We start from the raw sequence: 19060 nt of genomic DNA on the forward strand, positions 1-19060 counted from the left end.
TGACAACAATATTGTTTAGTGGCAAATGTTTCTCTTCGGACCAATTCTGAAAAGACAAGACATAACAGGTGGGTAAGACAACAAGAGGGACAGGGTGGGGATTAAAGAGGCAGAGTTAAGGGCCTAAACACTAAAAGACTGTGCACAGTTCTTAGCCAGTCAGGAGCAGTACTGCCAGCTCACCGCCTGCCTCTCGGGAGACTGACATTGAGTCTGAGAGAGTGGCCACAAGCTTCCATCTGAACAATTGCCTAGCTAATCAACCCCTTACAATCTGTGTTGTGGATTGTCTATTCCCTTTCCAATCAGTTGTCACTTATTTAGGAGTCAAACTGGACCACACTCTATGATACCTGTTCCATCTAGAACACGTAAAAGATCTGCACTGTCTTGATCCAGAAGCTAGCAGGAACTTGCTGGGGAGCAGAAGCAAATGTTTTATCAACTTCAGTCCCTCTTGGTGCTGGTATTTGCTCCAGCAGAATATTGTGCAGCAGTTTGGGGCAGAAGTTGACATCTCATTGATTCGGAGATTAACACAGCCACCTATATCATTAGCGTCTGTCTTAACCACACATTAACATCTAATTTATACATTGGCTCATATAGCTCCCCCAAAACTTTGCCAAGATGCCATCACCCTTAAAACTGCACAGAGGGACTATGTTGGATGAAAACAACCACAAGGCTGACAGTGGTCCCAATAGGCGCAAATAAGCAACACAGACGAAGATCTGCCCACTTCCAGAAGAAAACACCTGCATCTGAAGTTCCTGCTGACTTGGCACAACTAACTTTGCAACATCCTTTTGCTGTGGCCATCAATACATCATGGCCAATGCTGCCTGCCAGTGCCAATCTTGGATGAACAACAGAATATCAAGGCCAACAACTATGTCCTCACACAGTGGCAGCAACTGTGGGATAGAGAGACAGGCATGCTGATAAATTTCAGAAGCCTCAACTTAAGCCACCTGTTTGCAACCAGGGATGCAGATCTTGGACTAGGCTTCACAGACTGCTGACTGGAACAGCCAGAGCATCTGCCAGAATGCAGAAATTTGACTTAGTCCAATCTTCACAGTGTGACCGTAAGGCAGCGATGCAAATGGACACATGTGTGGTGGAGGAGTGCACAATTAGAAAATTGGAAGATGGACTGCCATACTTTGCTGCCCTTGATGATGCAGCCGTAAGATGGTTGAACAATCTAGATGTAGGCTTGTGACCCATACGAAAGGAAAGGACCACCTGCCTAATAATTAATCTAGTTTAAACTCATCCTCCAGCTGCCCATGCACTAGGTTGGAATAAGAACTAAATTTTTCATACAGTAATGTTCAGTTTCAAGATGGAAAGCAGGGAGGGGTGACCTTGTGGGCTAATTGTCTCTCTGGAGGTGAAAATCCACACTGCAGGGTGTGAACAGAAGTCGCCATAGAAGGTGGAGGTGAGGAATGTGTTCACTGGGCAAAGCATTTCTTTCTCCCCATTCAAAAGGCATCACACTCCCTGTAAGGGAATTGAGCCCCTGTCTCCCACGTGACAGGCAGGGATACTCACCACTATAACAACAAGGAATAAGGTAAGGCCTTGTACTGCATGGAACTCCAAGAGACCAGTTATGGTCTGCTTACACCAACTCCGCAGGCCCCACCAGGCAACACCACCGCTTGCTCTCTTCTCCTTCCTAAGCAGGGCCGGCGCTTCCATTAGGCAACCCTAGGCAGTTGCCTAGGGCGCCAGGATTCGGGAGGTGGCATTTTGTGCGTTCCCCATGGGGCACACAGGAGCTTCCGGTTCCACTCCCGTCACGCCGCCAAAGAAGGACCTTCTGCAGACGTGCCGCGGAAAACAGAGGCAGGCAATTGAGCAGCTCAATGACTGCCACTGTCACCTGCGGCGTTTCAGCGGAGGGTCCTTCGGCAGCACGATGGGAGTGGAACTGGAAGCTCCCGCATGCCCCATGGGGAGCGCACAAAATGCCGCCCCCCCAAATTCTGCCTAGGGTGCCAGAAACTCTGGAGCTGCTCCTGTTCCTAAGGGCTTTGGCTGCAGGCCCCAGTTGCCTCTCACCCTTGTCCGAAGAAGCTTTTGATATGCCCCATGCAGGTTCCAAGGCTGCTGAGGAGGCAGTATTTGCTACTCAGCTTCCTGGTTCCATCAGTAATGTTCCTAGAGTCCAGATTGCTGGCAACTTCTGCGGCCTTTCTGGCTTGTGTACCCATAACTGGACGTTTCTAGGGCGGCAACCTGGTCATTGGGTCATATGTTTGCATCTTACTATATCATCTCTCATCAATCTAGAGTCTGAGTCAGATTTGGATGGGTGGTACTACAATCCCTGTTCAAGTAGACTCTGAGCCCACCTCCCGTTCAAACTTCTTGTGAGTCACCTACAGTGGAATGGACATGTGCAATCACTTGAAGAAGAAAAACTGGTTACCTACCTTTCCATAACTGTTCTTCAAGATGTGTTGCACCTGTCCATTCTACAGCCCGCCCTCCTTCCCCTCTCCATAGAAGTCTTTCCGGCAGGTAGGAACTGAGAGTGCGGGTCCTGCCTGGCCCCTGAGCTCCTGCCCCAGGAATTTTTGTAAGAGAACAGTAAAAGGACTCTGTTCATTCTGGGCTGATTGCACTTGGCTAAAAGGGATCATTCCTGATAACAGCCACTCATGGGGGGAGGGGGTGAAGGGATCATCTCAAATAGCCAGGCGGAGGGGTGGGGGGAGGTGCTTGCTGCACATCCACCTGAAAACCGCAGCCTCTCCTTTTAAATGGCAAACCCAACCGGCATTGCTTGCTATGGGAAAGGAGGGCGCTGCAGTTTGAAAACATTCCCACATGTTATGAAGGTGTTAGAAGCCAAACCCCCGTACCCTTTGGCTTACCATGGCTGCCTGGAAACCGAATTCTGTTTTCCAGCTGTGTGTGATGTGTCACCATACCAGCAGGCGCTCAATATAAAAGGAGAAATGCTACCTTGTACCTAAAGCACATACGTTGTCTGCTGTGAATTGCTTGATTCACTGTGAAAGAGTCTCCCTTTTGTTCTCAGAAATGTATTATCTTAAATTTTACTCTCAATTTTTATTCTCCCGCAGGTGCAAATGTTTCTATGCTCCCCCTATCATCTCCGTCCATGAGGTTATCGTAGATTACAAGGCAAAAAAAATCCACTCGCAATGACATGTTTTCCGAGCTCATGCAGTCCTCCTGCACTGATAGGACACAGCTGACTGCATGGAGGCATTCAGTGGCAGAGTCCAAAAAAGCATTAAGTGAGTGCGATGAAAAGAGATAGGATGCAATGCTGAGGCTAATGGGGGAGCAAACGGACATGAACAGGTGCTTGGTGGAGCTGCAGGAAAGCCAACAAGAGCACAGACCGCCGCTGCATCCAGGGCCGGTGCAACCATTTAGGCGAACTAGGCGGTTGCCTAGGGCGCCAAGATTTGAGGGCACCAAAAAGCGGTGCCCCCAAAAAATTTTTTAAATGGTTGCAGCCGCTGCTGCTGGAGAGGCAGTCTGAGCTGCCCGCAGCAGCAGCTGCCGGCAGCCCGGGGTGCCCCCGCGGTCAGCGCGCAGCCGCGGCAGCCCGGCAGCCCAGAGCGCCCCCCGGGTCAGCGCGCCGCCGCGCGACAGCCCAGCAGCCCAGGGTGCCCCCAGGGTCAGGGCGGCAACCCGGCAGCCCAGGGCGCCCCCCGGGGTCAGGGCGCCGGCGCAGCAGCCCAGAGGTTTGGGCTGACGGCGGCTGCGCTGACCCAGGGGAATCCCTGAGCTGCAGGCAGAGGCTCAGAATCCCTCTCCCTCCCAGAGCAGGGGCTCCAGCCTCTGCAATTTTTCTCATTGCCCGGCGGGGGCGCTGGCGGCTGGGCAAAGCTGCGCAGCTCTGCTTAGGACACGTGGCAGGGGCCCTGAGACAGGGGCGCAACACCAGGGCTTCGCTTCTGGAGGAAAGCCGCAGCTACCCCCTGGCTCAGCCTCCACGTCAGCCCCAGCGAGGGGCACGGAGAAGAAAAGAGCCTCAGCAGTGGTCTGGTGGAGCGGAGGAAGAAAGAGGACCCTAGCGCTCATGCATTGGGCAAGGTAAGCAAGTGCATCCCCACAGGTCGGCCTCAGGTGCCTGTGCTCCTGCCCCCTTGGTCCTTAGCTGGTCCCTGCTCCTGCTCCCCTTGTGCCTGGACGGCTGGAGAGAACAGCAGCCTGCAGAGCTGAGCTGCCCCAGTGCCCCCAGGCACCCCCTGACCCCATCCCCCCCACAGCCCTGACCCCCCAGCTCCGAGCCTAGTCCTTCTGAGCTGGAAACCCCCTCGACCTCATCCCCCCACAGCCCTTACCCCTAGCTCCGAGCCCAGTCCCTCTGAGCTGGAAACCCCCTCCACCCCATCCCCCCTACAGCCCTGACCCCCAGCTCCAAGCCCAGTCCCTCTGAGCTGGAAACCCCCTGACCCCATCCCCCCAACAGCCCTGACCCCCAGCTCTGAGCCCAGTCCCTCTGAGCTGGACACCCCCCTGACCCTATCTCCCCACATCCCTGAGCCCAGCCCCTGTGAGCTGGGCACCCCTGAACCCAGAGCCCAGCTCCCCACCCAGCCGTGGGCAACAACAGCACCACCCCCAGGCAACGACAGCCCATTGGTACCAACTATCACAATCACCCAGCAATTGCCCATTATGTAATTGCAAATGTATACATACCATTACAGCTTTTAATGTTTTTAAATAATGTATTTAGTTTATTTTCAAATTATTACAAATTAATTTTTGAATGTATTTCACTAGTTATTTTTTACATTTTCTAATACATGTTACTATAGTATTGCAAATGTTTTATGGAAGGGGCCCCCGATTTTGCTTTGCCCAAGGCCCCCTGAGTCCTCTGGGCGGCCCTGTCTGAGTTTTAAGCCCTGCTGCTGTGTTTTGCCTGCAACAGGCAGGCCTAAACCTGTGAGCGACCCCCATAGCAGCTGCCTGAAGAAGTGCTTGGGGGAATCATGCAGAAGGAGCGTGATATTTGTTTGAGTTCTCTCCTCATGGAGGCTGTGCTCCACTTGGTGCAGGACAGCAGTCTCAGCAGGACTCTAGGCCCAGCACCTTGCCTCAGTTTGTAGATTTGTAGTGCACCCATCACCGGGCTCCGTCTGGCACCACTACCCCTCACCAGTGCCCAAGAAGCAGTCAAAAAGTTGGATGGACTGGTTAGGTTAGTTGTCATGCTGTTGCTTGGCCAGTGTAGAGACCACTGAATGCATAGTATTCCTCTATGATATTCTGTCCTGAGCAAAATTGGCATGTTATGAGGTAGTGCCTGTGAGGGACAGGTGTCTGTTTATGTATCCAGCCATCATGTCTTAGGTCTTCTGCGGGGGGAGCTTCTCCATCCTGCTTTCATTGGTGACATCTGTGATGCTCTGGTAGACATCTGTGAAGACAATACTCTGACAGGATCATCTGGCAATACATCATGAGTTGATGCAAAGGCTCTTACAAAAGCCATTTCTAGTTTCAAGTTTCTTGTTTCTCTTGTTTTGTGGTATGACATATTGTTTGAGATCAACATAACTAGCAAACAACTTCAGGCAAAAGAATTTGATATATGTGATGCCATTAATCAACTTGGAGAAACCAAGAAGTTTCTTGTGGGCCACAGAAGTGACGCAGCCTTTGAGAAAACATTGGTAGATGCAGGTGAACTTGCGGAGGAGTTCGATGTACCGGCACTTTTTGAACCAGATCCAATCCGTATTAGAAAGAAGAGGAAGCAGTTCACATATGAAGCAGATGACGAACCTATTTATGATCCGAAAGAAAAATTCAAAGTGAACTTTTACTTTGCAGTCATTGACACAGCAATACATTCGGTTGAAGAAAGATTCACATTGATGCAGCAAATTAGTTCAGTATTTGGCTTCATATATGATGTTTACAGTTTGCAAAATAAAACACCAAAGCAAATTATGGAACATTGCTTGAATCTGGAGAAAGCTTTGCAACATGGTGAATCCAAGGATATTGATGCCTTTGACTTGTGCAGTGAATTGCAAGCTATTGCAAGACGAGTCCAAAGGAGTTCATCACTGCAAGATGTATTGAACTTCATATGGGAAAATAAGCTGACAGATAGTGTCCCTAACACAGTTATTGCTCTTCACATCCTCTTGACTCTCCCAGTTTCTGTGGCCAGTGGTGAGCGAAGCTTCTCGAAGCTCAAGTTGATAAAAACATACATGCGAACATCAATGCTGCAACAAAGACTTGTTGAGCTATCTACCTTGTCAATAGAACATGACATTGCTCACAGCATTGACTTGGAGGAACTTATTTCTAAATTTGCTAAACTTAAAGCATGGAAACATAAATTCTAAATTATAACATGTTACTCTGTGACCGTGTATTGTGTATAATGTATGTGATTTGGGGGCGTGGGGGGGGGGGGGCGGCAAGATGGAATTTTCGCCTAGGGCGCAAAATATCCTTGCACCAGCCCTGGCTGCATCCACTGTACAACCGCCTGCCCTCCTCCCCAAGTTCCATATCCTTCTCACTCAGACGCCCAAGAACGCGGGGGGCGGGAGCAAGGGAGGAGGCTCCAGCACCCAGCCACTCCACTCCAGAGGATGGCCCAAGCAACAGAAGGCTGTCATTCAAACAGTTTTGATTTGTAGTGTGGCTACAATAAGCAATGTAGCCTTGTTCTTCCCTCCTCCCCCACCCCACCCTACCCAGGCTACCTTATCAGTTATCTCTCTTTTTTTTTAATTAATAAAGAAAGAATGCATGGTTTCAAAACAAAAGTGACTTTATTTCCTTTGCCAACTGTGATTGAAGGGGGGAGGGTGGTTGGCTTACAGAGAATTAAAATCAGCAAAGGGGGCGGGTTTGCATCAAGGAGAAACGCACACAATTGTCACATCGTAGCCTGGCCAGTCATGAAACTGGTTTTCAAAGCCTCTCTGATGTGCAGCGCGCCTACCTGTGCTCTTCTAATTGCCCTGATGTCTGGCTGTTCAAAACTGGCAGTCAGGCGATTTACCTCAACCTCCCACCCTGCCATAAATGTCTCCCTCTTACTCTCACAGATATTATGGAGCACACAGCAAGCCGTAATAACAATGAGAATATTGGTTGCGCTGTCTAACCTAGTCAGCAAATAGCACCAGCGAGCTTTTAAATGTCAAAAGGTACATTGTACCACCACTCTGCATTTGATCAGCCTATAGTTGAAGTGCTCCTTATTACTGCCCAGGCTGCCTGTGTATGGCTTCATGAGCCATGGGAGCAAAGGATAGGCTGGGTCTCCAAGGATAACTATTGGCATTTCAACATCCCCAACAGTAATTTTCTGGTTTGGGAAGTAAGTCCCTTATGATTTAGTTGGGAATTGGTCCTGCTTTGAGCAAGGGGTTGGACTAGATGACCTCCTGAGATCCCTTCCAACCCTGATATTCTATGATTCTATACCTCACCGACTAAAGGGTGACATTCTGCCTCTTATATACCCACAAGGGCATGGCTGACAACATTAAGGAGGTTCAAGGAAAATGTAGTTCTCAGAAAGTCTGGAAGGTGCCATGAGAGTCTAAAAAGGTCCAGAATATTATAGAATGTTAGTGAAAAATGAATTCACATATTGAATATGTGAGATAGATAGATAAGATAATTGGCGATATACCAATCTCTTAGAACTGGAAGGGACCTTGAAAGGTCATTGAGTCCAGACCCCTGCCTTCACTAGCAGGACCAAGTACTGATTTTTGCCCCAGATCCCTAAGTGGCCCCCTCAAGGATTGAACTCACAACCCTGAGCTATCCCTCCCCCTAAACATTTACTTCAAACATTCTATTTTCCCTTTTTCTGCTAACAACAAAACAGCACCCCAAGCCCAGCACCCACTAAGCCCAGCACCCCACGTGTTGCCTTTCCCTAAATCTGGTCTTGAATATCAGCTTTCATTTAAAAAAACAGGTAAATTTCTAACCTTCGTGGATGCCGAGGAAAGCTTAAAAGCAAGACCCTAAAGACCCAAAATCCAGAAGGCAATTAAAAATGCAATATTTTTTATTTTTTAAAAAGTCTCATTATTTTAAAGCCGATCACATGACATTTTGGGATCTGGACTCAAGATGTTTTAAAGCTTGGTGTTGGCAATACTGAACCAGGGCAAAACTTAGTCCAGAAATAGCTTTATATTTAGGCTTGGAAAGATTAGATTTTTATCAATAAATGCTGATAAACGTTGATTTCATTGCATGCACAAAAAACGACGAAAAATATTTCCATCAATTGTAATAAATGTTTACAGCTAGGCAAAGTAAGAAAAATGCTGTTTGAAAACTTATCAAGAGTTTGATTTACGACTATTTACTTTGTATGGTTTGATGTGATGTTCACAATTTGTGTTTTAAGGGTTATAAAGCTTTATCTTTTTGAATCTGTCATTAAATGATTATCTGATCCCCCACAGTGTCTGACCCCCATAATTTCCCACAACTTTGAAAATTTAAATTGATAACAATTGGGAAAAATGCTTAAAACTCATAATTTTGCACAGCTGTGAACATATACACTGATAAAAATTGAAAAAATACTTCAAATAAATATTGATATGTCAAAATTACAAACAAATAAAAATTGAATTCTGTCAAGACTGCTTAAGTTACTTGTTACATTCCTGAAAATTACGAATGTCCTTGTCATGCCCCAGGGCCAACCAACAGAACCAACTCAACCCCTTAAAGTCTTCATATCCAACAGCTGGATTAATTGTACAGATTGCTCCAGCTGTAATTTGAAATGAAATCCAGGTCAGCGTCAGTAGGCAGCAGCTGTGTCCCTATTGGACCAAGGCAAGAGGAGCTATGCTAAGCTTGTTCCACCAGGGGGTAGCTTGTTGCATAGCTTACATTGTCCTACAGTTCATGCCTTTTGTTTTATTGGGCTCTATTGACAGAGGAAAATAGGACACAAAAATATATATAGTCACAGTCCAAAATCACATATTTTTTAATCTTAACAGAGAATCTCAAACACTTGGTAGGATGCCCATCTTTCCCATTAGGTAAGTTTGAGAGCAAAATATAAGACAAGGGAGATCTATAAAGATATTATTATTTAAAAGACAATTTAGTGAAAATTCACGGAGTAGGAGGTCACTTACAGTAGGGTACCATATACTGGAGTTTTTCACCTGGGACACATTAATTCAGCTAGATAGTTGCCTAGTTTTACAACAGGCTACATAAAAAGTGCTAGTGAAGTCTGTTCAAACTAAAATTTCATACAGATAATGACTTGTTTATACTGCTCTATATACTATATACTGAAATGTAAGTACAATACTTTGATTCCAATGGATTTATTTTGTAATTATATGGTAAAAGTGAGAAAGTCAGCAATTTTTGAGCAATAGTGTGGCTGTAACACTTTTGTATGTTTATGTCTGATTTTGTAAGCAAGTAGTTTAAGTGAGGTGAAACTTGGGGGTATGCAAGACAAATCAGACTCCTGAAAGGGGTACAGAATGTCTGGAAAGGCTGAGACCCACGGATCTAACAAAACTGAGATGATCCTGGAAATATCAGGAGGGTTCGCAACTGTATATTCACTAACAGTTCCATAAGTCACGTTTGCAATCCTCTTCATAATTCATATTATCTCATCTTCCACAAAAGCAGACTGAATCAGTTACCAATGCACATCCTTCCTCCAGATATCTGGAAAGGCTCTAAACCATTGTACTGATTCCTTTCTATATTAAGTACAAAGCACAGCTAATGGAAGCCACGCTTCTCTCTCTCTGCTTGGGGCGGCAAAAACACCAGAGCTGGCCCTGACAAGTTGACAGTGAATAACCTAGACTACTCAGATTTTCAGAAAAGTTAACTGTAAAAGGCATGTCACTGCCTGTGGGGATGATCTCTTGAGGGCCTCAACTTCTCGTGACTAACCCCATTACAAGGCATTATTTGTTCAAAGTTGGTAACAAGTCATTTTAAGATAAATAGGGTGTGCTGAATCCAAATACAGTTGTTAGGAAGCTGCACGTTGTGTATAAAGGCCTCTACAAAGAAAACAAAGTTGGATCTTAATGGGCTGTAGGACGTAATAAAGGTAATCAAATAATATGCACAATTTTTTTATAAAGCTATTGGATTTCAATTTCTTATTTGCAAATATGGTAATATGTTATATAACCATGAAAGAGCACGTTTAGCTGGCTCTTATAACTTGAGCATAAGCAACTTGAAACAAACGTATATACATTGATTTATTGATTGATTTTCTATCAGAAATACAACATAATCTGAAAACAGATGATGGCATAGAAAGTACGCTTATTAAGTTTGCAGATGATACCAAACTGGGGCCTGGTCTACACTATGCGTTCAAACTGAATTTAACAGCGTTAAACCCATTTAACCCTGCACCCGTCCACACGAGGCCTTTTATTTCGATATAAAGGGCTCTTTAAACCAGTTTCTGTACTCCTCCCAGACAAGAGGAGTAGCGCTGAAATCGGTATTGCAGTGTTGGATTAGGGTTAGTGTGGCCGCAAATCGATGGTATTGGCCTCCGAGCGGTATCCCACAGTGCACCATTGTGACCACTCTGGAAAGCAGTCTGAACTCGGATGCAGTGGCCAGGTAGACAGGAAAAGCCTCGCAAACTTTTGAATTTCATTTCCTGTTTGCCCAGCGTGGAGCGCTGATCAGTGCGGGTGGCAATGCAGTCCCAAATCCAAAAAGAGCTCCAGCATGGACTGTACGGGAGACACTGGATCTGATCACTGTATGGGGAGACAAATCTGTTCTATCAGAGCTCCGTTATAGAAGACGAAATGACAAAGCATTTGAAAAAATCTCCAGGCTGTGATACAGAGTCCACAGCACAGTGCTGTGTGACAAGCATAACGAGAAAGCCAAAGAATCAAATGGATGCTCATGGAGGGAGGGAGGGAGGAGGTACTGAGGACTCCAGCTATCCCCCAGTCCCCGCAGTCTCCAAAAAGTATTTGCATTCTTGGCTGAGCTCCCAATGCCTGAAGGGTCAAAAACTTTGTCCCGGGTGTTTCAGGGTATATGTCATCAATTTACACCCTTCCCCTCCCCCTCGAAAGAAAAGGGAAAAAAACTGTTTCTCGCCTTTTTTCAATGTCACCTTATGTCTACTGCATGCTGCTGGTAGACGGGATGCTGCAGCGCTGAACACCAGCATCCCTTTCCCAGTGGATAGCAGTCATATTGTACTGTCTGCCATTGTCATCATCAGCCCCTGAGTGCTCCTGGCTGGCCTCAGTGAGGTTGGCCGGGGGCACCTGGGTAAAAATGGGAATGACTCCCAGTCATTCCCAGCAGATGGTGCAGAACGGCTGGTAACTGTCCTCATCATAGCAACTGGAGGCTGAGCTCTATCAGCCTCCTCCGCCTTTCATGTCTAAAAAAAAGATTCTGTACTGCCTGGACTATCATAGCAGCTGGAGGCTGCCTCCCCCTCATTTTATCTCATTAAAAAGTCAGTGTTTCTTATTCCTGCATTCTTTATTACTTCATCACACAAATTGGGGGACACTGCCACGGTAGCCCAGGAGGGTTGGGAGAGAAGGGAAGCAATGGGTGGGGTTGTTGCAGGTATACCCCCTAGAATGGCATGCAGCTCATCATTTCTGCAGGATATCTGGGGCTCTGACCCAGAGTGGCTGTGCTCTCTGGCTCTTTACTACACTTGCTCCATATTCTAGGCAGGACTGACTCTATTTTTAGACAAAACATAAAGAAGAGAATGACCCGGGGAGTCATTTCCATTTTTGTCTATGCGCCCCCGGCCGACCTCAGCAAGGCCAGCCAGGAGCACCCATGGCAGCAGAAGACGGTATAGAACGACTGATAACCGTCATCTCATCGCCAATCTACAATGGCATGGCAGACGGTGCAATCGGGATAGTAACTGTCTGCTACCTTGCAAAGGCAGATGAATGCTGCTGTGTAGCACTGCAGTACCGCGTCTGTCGGCAGCATCTAGTACACATACGCTGACAGTGACAAAAGGCAAATCGGGCTCCATGGTTGCCATGCTATGGCGTCTGCTAGGGCAATCCAGGGAAAAAGGGCACGAAATGATTGTCTGCCGTTGTTTTCATGGAGGAAGGATAGAGTGATGACATTTACCCAGAATCACCTGCGACACTGTTTTTGCATTGGGATCTCAACCCAGAATTCCAATGGGCGGGGGAGACTGCGGGTACTATGGGATAGCTATGGGATAGCTACCCACAGTGCAACGCTTCAGAAATCGACGCTAGCCTCGGTACATGGACGCACACCGCCGAATTAATGTGCTTAGTGTGGCCACGTGCACTCGACTTTATACAATCTGTTTTTACAAAACCGGTTTATGTAAAATCAGAATAATCCCGTAGTGTAGCCATACCCTGGGAGGGATTGCAACTGATTTGGAGGACAGGGTCATAATTCAAAATGATGTGGACAAATTGGAGAAATGGTCTGAAGTAAACTGGATGAAGTTTAATACAGACAAATGCAAAGTGCTCCACTTAGGAAGGAACAATCAGTTTCACACATACAGAATGGGAAGAGACTGTCTAGGAAGGAGTACGGCAGAAAGGGATCTAGGGGTTATAGTGGACCACAAGTTAAAAATGAGTCGTCAGTGCAATGCTGTTGCAAAAAATGCAGATGTGATTCTGGGATGCGTTAATAGGTGTGTTGTGAGCAAGACACGAGAAGTCATTCTTCCGCTCTACTCTGCGCTGGTTAGGCCTCAACTGGAGTATTGTGTCCAGTTCTGGGCACCGCATTTCAAGAAAGATATGGAGAAATTGGAGAAGGTCCAGAGAAGAGCAACAAGAATGATTAAAGGTCTTGAGAACATGACCTACAAAGGAAGGCTGAAAGAATTGGGTTTGTTTAGTTTGGAAAAGAGAAGACTGAAAGGGGACATGAGAGCAGTTTTCAGGTATCTAAAAGGGTATCATCAGGAGGAGGGAGAAAACGTGTTCACCTTAGCCTCTAATGATAGAACAAGAAGCAATGGGCTTAAACTGCAGCAAGGGAGATTTAGGTTGGACATTAGGAAAAGTTTCTAACTGTCAGGGTGGTTAAAACACTGGAATAAATTGCCTAGGGAGGTTGCGGAATCTCCATCTCTGGAGATATTTAAGTGTAGGTTAGATAAATGTCTATTAGGGATGGTCTAGACAGTATTTGGTCCTGCCATGAGGGCAGGGGACTGGACTTGATGATCTCTCAAGGTCCCTTCCAGTCCTAGAGTCTATGAATCTATAAAACATCTGTTTTTAAAATAAGTGAAAATATTTTCTTAACTAAACATTGAGTTAACATTTTAATGCACACAAGTTAAGCACATGTTAATGTTGTTCTATTTCAAGAAACCCTGGAACACAGTGGCAGATTGAATTAATGTCTTAGTGTATTTGGTCACTTACTGTGACACATTACTTATTTGATAATACTGTCCTTAAGCACTAAGGTACAGGTACATCAACACAACCTTGTTCCAGTGCTCTATATTTGTATGCTTCTATAGAAACAAGTCATGCTGTTTTGCAGTGGCATTGCTGACTTCTGCACCCTGTGCAGCCACAGAATACTGCCTCCATGCAGTCTGCTGGTATTGGTGGCAATGACATGAGCTATAGCAACAGATCTTTGTTCTCCTGTTTCCAAAGCATTGTATTTGGAAGAGGAAGTACTGAACTTGGACAGTGGGCCCATCTCCAAACTAGTGCCTGCGAATGAGCTCTGTCTGTGGAAGAAAAGAGCACTACCTGTTGGGAGTACAGCTTCTGAAGACCACAAGTATGTGAACAAAATGGCATGTGCTTCGTCAGTGGCGTGGACCTCTGGCAAGCTATACATCTTACAAATAAACTCTGCACTTTTCATCTTTTCTGAGTCCAGGTCACCCTGTCCAAGCTGTGTCAAAAGCTGATGGTGTCACTGAAAAACTTTTCATGGGATCTTTTTTGCTGGGTCCAGCAATAAAAGTCATAGCATCGCAACCAGTCAGGGTATGAAATGGGAGCAGAGTTTCCGAATAGTGATATCCATATTGTAGTTTCTCACAAATGGCATGAATAGGAAAGTACTCTGTCTCCTTTGATGTGCCAGCTTTCATCTAAAGCTGCCTATATGCCATTTTGCTATAGGGAGCCAGCAAAAGAATAGGTACATCAGTGTTCCTGGCTGTGGCTGCAAGAACCACACTGATGGCACTCACTGTGGACACAACGTAAAATAATTCTTGTGTCTGCTTCTTCTCCATGAGCACACAGCTGATGAGTGTCAACTGTTGCTGTCAAACACCAGACTTCAGCCTCATCCTGAAAGCCACTAGCCAGAACAATGATTTTACCTTGTGGTGCTTGTGTTTTTAGTTGCTTAGATAAAAATATTGCACAGTCCTCCTTACAGCTTCTCAACAGGGGACGGGTAATGGTGGGTGAGCAATGGACATCAGCTGTCAGACTAACACCCAGTATTGCTTTTGTGCCTGTTCTTAGACTGCCATTTCTCTGTACTAATGCCAAAGGGACAGGTATTAACTCATGTTTCAAAATCTGTTGCAAATTCACAGCCCAGACAGCTTCATAGACCACGATTAGTCACTGAAGAATATTTCTGCCTGCCTTCATGGTTGAAGTCTTTCCTTTGACCTCTTTCCCGCCTCATAGATCATGGAAAAAGTTGCAGCATTACTGTTTGGCAGTGGATCATGAACATATACACATCCAGGCTCCCCCTCTTGTGTCATAAGCTGTTTCTTCATAAAATTGTCCAACTGCACTTTTCCTAGGATATTTACATTCAACAGTGTGTCTTGTATGGCTTCAGCAGCCAAGTCTTTTGTTGCAATATTTGGCAATGAAGTGGGTAGTACATCCCCAGAGAAAACCTTGAACCTTTGAAGAGTTTGTAAGAGTGCATCCTCCTCTTCACTGTCACTGTCATTGTTACGTTGCTTCCTGGCCATATCTGGCTTCAAGACTAAGCTTGATAAAATTATGGAGTGGATGGTATGATGGGATAGCCTAATTTTGGCAATTAATTGATCTTTGATTATTAGCAGGTAAATATGCCTAATGGTCTGTTATGGGATGTTAGATGGGGTGGGATCTGAGTTACTACAGAGAATTCTTTCCTGGGTGCTGGCTGGTGAGTCTTGCCCACATGCTCAGGGTTTATCTGGTCGCCATATTTGGGGTCGGAAAAAATTTTCCCTCCAGGGCAGATTGGCAGAGGCCCTGGAGGTTTTTTGCCTTCCTCTGCAGCGTGGGGCATGGGTCACTTGCTGGAGAATTCTCTGCACCTTGAGGTCTTTAAACCACGATTTGAGGACTTCACTAACTTAGACATAGGTTAGGGGTTTGTTACAGGAGTAGGTAGGTGAGAGTCTGTGGCCTGCATTGTACAGGTCAAACTAGATGACCATAATGGTCCCGTCTGACCTTAAGTCTAGGAGTCTCATTGCAAATAAATTGATCATCCAAGCCAACATGAAACACAGTTCTGGTGTCTGCTGCAATATGGGCTTTCCAGTTGTAAGACAAGGCTGATCTGCTAGGTGCTGAGAGAGTCTTGGTGATGCCTACACTTCCAACTCCTTTCTTTCCTATGCCATTAAGCCATTCGTGGGCTCTGATCAGGGTCCACTTGTTTTAACTTCTAATATGATCTCTTGAAAACAAAGTTCTCTTGCAGGAACTTCTTGAACATGCAGCATCTCCAGTCCATATGTTTCACAGAACTGAACTGTCTTCTTTTGCAGACACTGGTGTCTTTACTGGGATCACTAGAGCTTGCCACATGTGATACATCAGTTGCAGACAGTCTTGCTTTCTATAATCTTTGGATTTTGCCTTTGTCAGTGTATTGGGCACAGCAATTTCTGTGTCACATGTACTCTTGAGGGAATTCTGTGCCAAAAAATAAAAAAATCAGCATACAATATTTTAAAATGCTGCAAATTTTATTTGTAAAAATAACACAATATAATCACACCAGTTTCAATTATTTTGGTAATTTATTTCAAAATACCTGTCAGCAAATATGTCTCTAATAATACAGAGAATAAAATTCAGGATTTTTTTTTTTGACAAATAGATTCCTTACTAGGTAAATTAATACAGAACTGTCATAAACAGATAGTTAAGGGTTAATGTCTCTTTTACTTGTAAAGGGTTAAGAAGCTCAGTGAACCTGGCTGACATCTGACCAGAGGACCAATCGGGGGACAAGATACTTTCAAATCTTGGTGGAGGGAAGTCTTTGTTTGTGCTGTTTGTTTTGTTGTTGTTCGCTCTTGGGGCTAAGAGGGACCGGACGTGCACCCATGTTCTCGCCAATCTTTCTGAATCAGTCTCTTATGTTTCAAAATAGTAAGTACTAGCCAGGAAAGGCGAATTAGTCTTATGTTTGTTTTCTTAACTTGTAAATGAGTATTTTGCTGGAAGGATTTTTACCTCTGCTGTAACTTTGAATCTCAGGCTGGTGGGGGGGAAGTCCCTCTAGTCTATATGAATCTGAATACCCTGTAAGCATTTTACACCCTGATTTTACAGAGATAATTTTTACTTTTTCTTTCTTTTATTAAAAGCTTTCTTTTTTTAAGAACCTGATTGATTTTTTCCCCCTTGTTTAAGACCCAAGAGGAGTGGGTCTGAACTCACCAGGGATTGGTGGGAGAAGGGGAAGGAGAGAGGGGAAAAGGTTAATTCCTCTCTGTTTTAAGATCCAAGGAGTTTGGATCAGTGTAGCATCTCAGGGTAACCCAGGGAGGGGAAAGTCTGGGAGGGAGAAAGAAGGGGGAATGGTTTATTTCTCCTTGTTTTAAGACCCAAGGGTTTGGGTCTTGGGTTCCCCAGGGAAGGTTTTGGGGAACAGAAAGTGTGCCAAACACTATATTATGGCTGGTGGCAGCGTTATCAGATCTAAGCTAGGAATTAAGCTTAGAAGGGTCCATGCAGGTCCCCACTTTTTGGACACTAGTTCAAAGTGGGGGAAAAAAACCTTGACAAGAACTTTAAGTAATTCATTTAAACTATAATAAAGAAACATATTTCCCACATCACTCAGAAGCAGTGTAAAGGCTTTGGGGAGTGAAAGGTAACAGAGGAGCTGAGGGAGAGGGATGGAGCCTGGGAGTGAACCTGGAGGGTTGTTGGGTGTGGATGGGAGAAGTATGGAACTGTTTTTTTGTGGGGAGGGTATGCTAGGGAGCCTCCCCCATGCAGACCCTGACTGACCCCTAGCCTCTCCTATTCAGTCAGGTACATCTGCCCCCATTCCTGTGTGTCCCTGCAGCCCCCTTCCCCACCCCATCACCATGTGGCCCTACAGCCCCCCTTCCATTCAGTCCTTGGGTCAGTGCTGTTACCCCACTAGCTTCTGTGCCCTCACTCCAGTCTGTGACACCCCCCCCCCCCCCCCAGCAGTCCCATGTGCCCTGCTCTGTCTGTCTTCCCACATCCTGTGCTTTCTAACCTGGCTCCATCGTCAGGGTGCTGTGATGAATGCAGCCAGCAGCTGGCTGTTACTGTTGCTCAGCTGCTGCTGTCTGTTCTAGTGCCACAGTGGCCTCTGGTGGGTAAAAGGCAGAACATTCTCAGACAATGTATTTTCTGTGCAAAAAAAAAAAAAAAAAAAAAAGAATTTCTGTGCCAGACAATTTTGTGCGTGTGCAGTGGCACAAAATTTCTCCAGGAGTACACAACTAAGTTCTGCAAGATGGACTCAATTCTGTCAATGGCCTCTCTGTATTTGACATCTTGTAGTTTCTTTCTAATCGCTGTTGCCTCCCTTATTCTATACAATTCTTGTTCACCTGTTTAATGCACACTTTCTTTACTTAATACTTCACAAATAATGTAGAGACTGTAGGAAACCAGTGTAGATCTATGGAGCCTTACTACTGGTTCCATGGTTTACCTACAGTCATAATCAATGAGTGTCATAAAACACCACTTCATCTAACCACTGTTTGTTTGTAAAAAATGCCATCACCATCATTTCTATGTTAATTCTACTCTAATTACAAAGCATTATATACTATAAAACAAATACAAAGTGTGCAAGAAAATGAGAAAATTATTTCACATATTACAGGAAAAATAAGTTATGATTATTATATTATTATAAGGTGCCACAGAACTCTTTGCTTTTACTTACAATAGTATATGAATAACCAAATACTGTAAGAAGTTGAACATTAGGGTGAAGTAAGTGTTTAAACGACTAAGCTTGACTTCTCATTTCTGTTCTTAATAGACTGACAAGGAATTATGTCATGCTGTTATAGTCAGTCCCAGGATATTAGAGATAAGGTGAGTGAGGTAATATCTTTTATAGGACCTACTTCAGTTGCTGAGACAAGCTTCTGAGCTACACAGAGCTCTTCTTCAAGTCATCTTCGGCTTGAAAACTTGTCTCTCTCACCAACAGATGTTGGTCCATAAAAAATACTGCCTCACCCACTCATCTCTCTAATGAATTACATTAAAGCATTTGATTGCACTGATAAGTCCATGCGTGTGCTGTTTGCATACCAAACATTTCTGGTGAACTTTGGCAACTGTATGTGTTTGCAAGCTGCATGGTCTGAACATCAAAGCTCAGGCTTGGCAACCAGCAGGTTCACACGGGGTTAGAAAAGTTGTTACCAACTTTGAACAAAAACTGCCTCCCAGCCCTGGGCCCCCACAGAGGCTGGTTCAGCCATTTCAGTCCATTCTCTAGTCTAGGGGCTGTAGTGTAGAACCCAGCAGCGCCCACTTGCCCCCCGGTTGCCAGGCCTCTGACCTCCAACTCTGCACTCATCCTGACCTACCTCCCATACCCCTATTAGCAGCTGGCGCTGCGCGAGGGATCCTGGGAACCACAGTCCACGCGCGCGGCTCCCCCACCAGAAGGGCTGGTTCTTCCTTTGTAGAACTCCAATTCCCGGTATGCCTCGCGGCACAGCGAGCCACCGCCCGGTGCACCACGGGACTTGTAGTCTTGCCAAGAGCTTGGCGAACCC

This window comes from Gopherus flavomarginatus, chromosome 1 (assembly GCF_025201925.1).
Source record: "Gopherus flavomarginatus isolate rGopFla2 chromosome 1, rGopFla2.mat.asm, whole genome shotgun sequence".
Lineage (NCBI taxonomy): Eukaryota > Metazoa > Chordata > Testudines > Testudinidae > Gopherus > Gopherus flavomarginatus.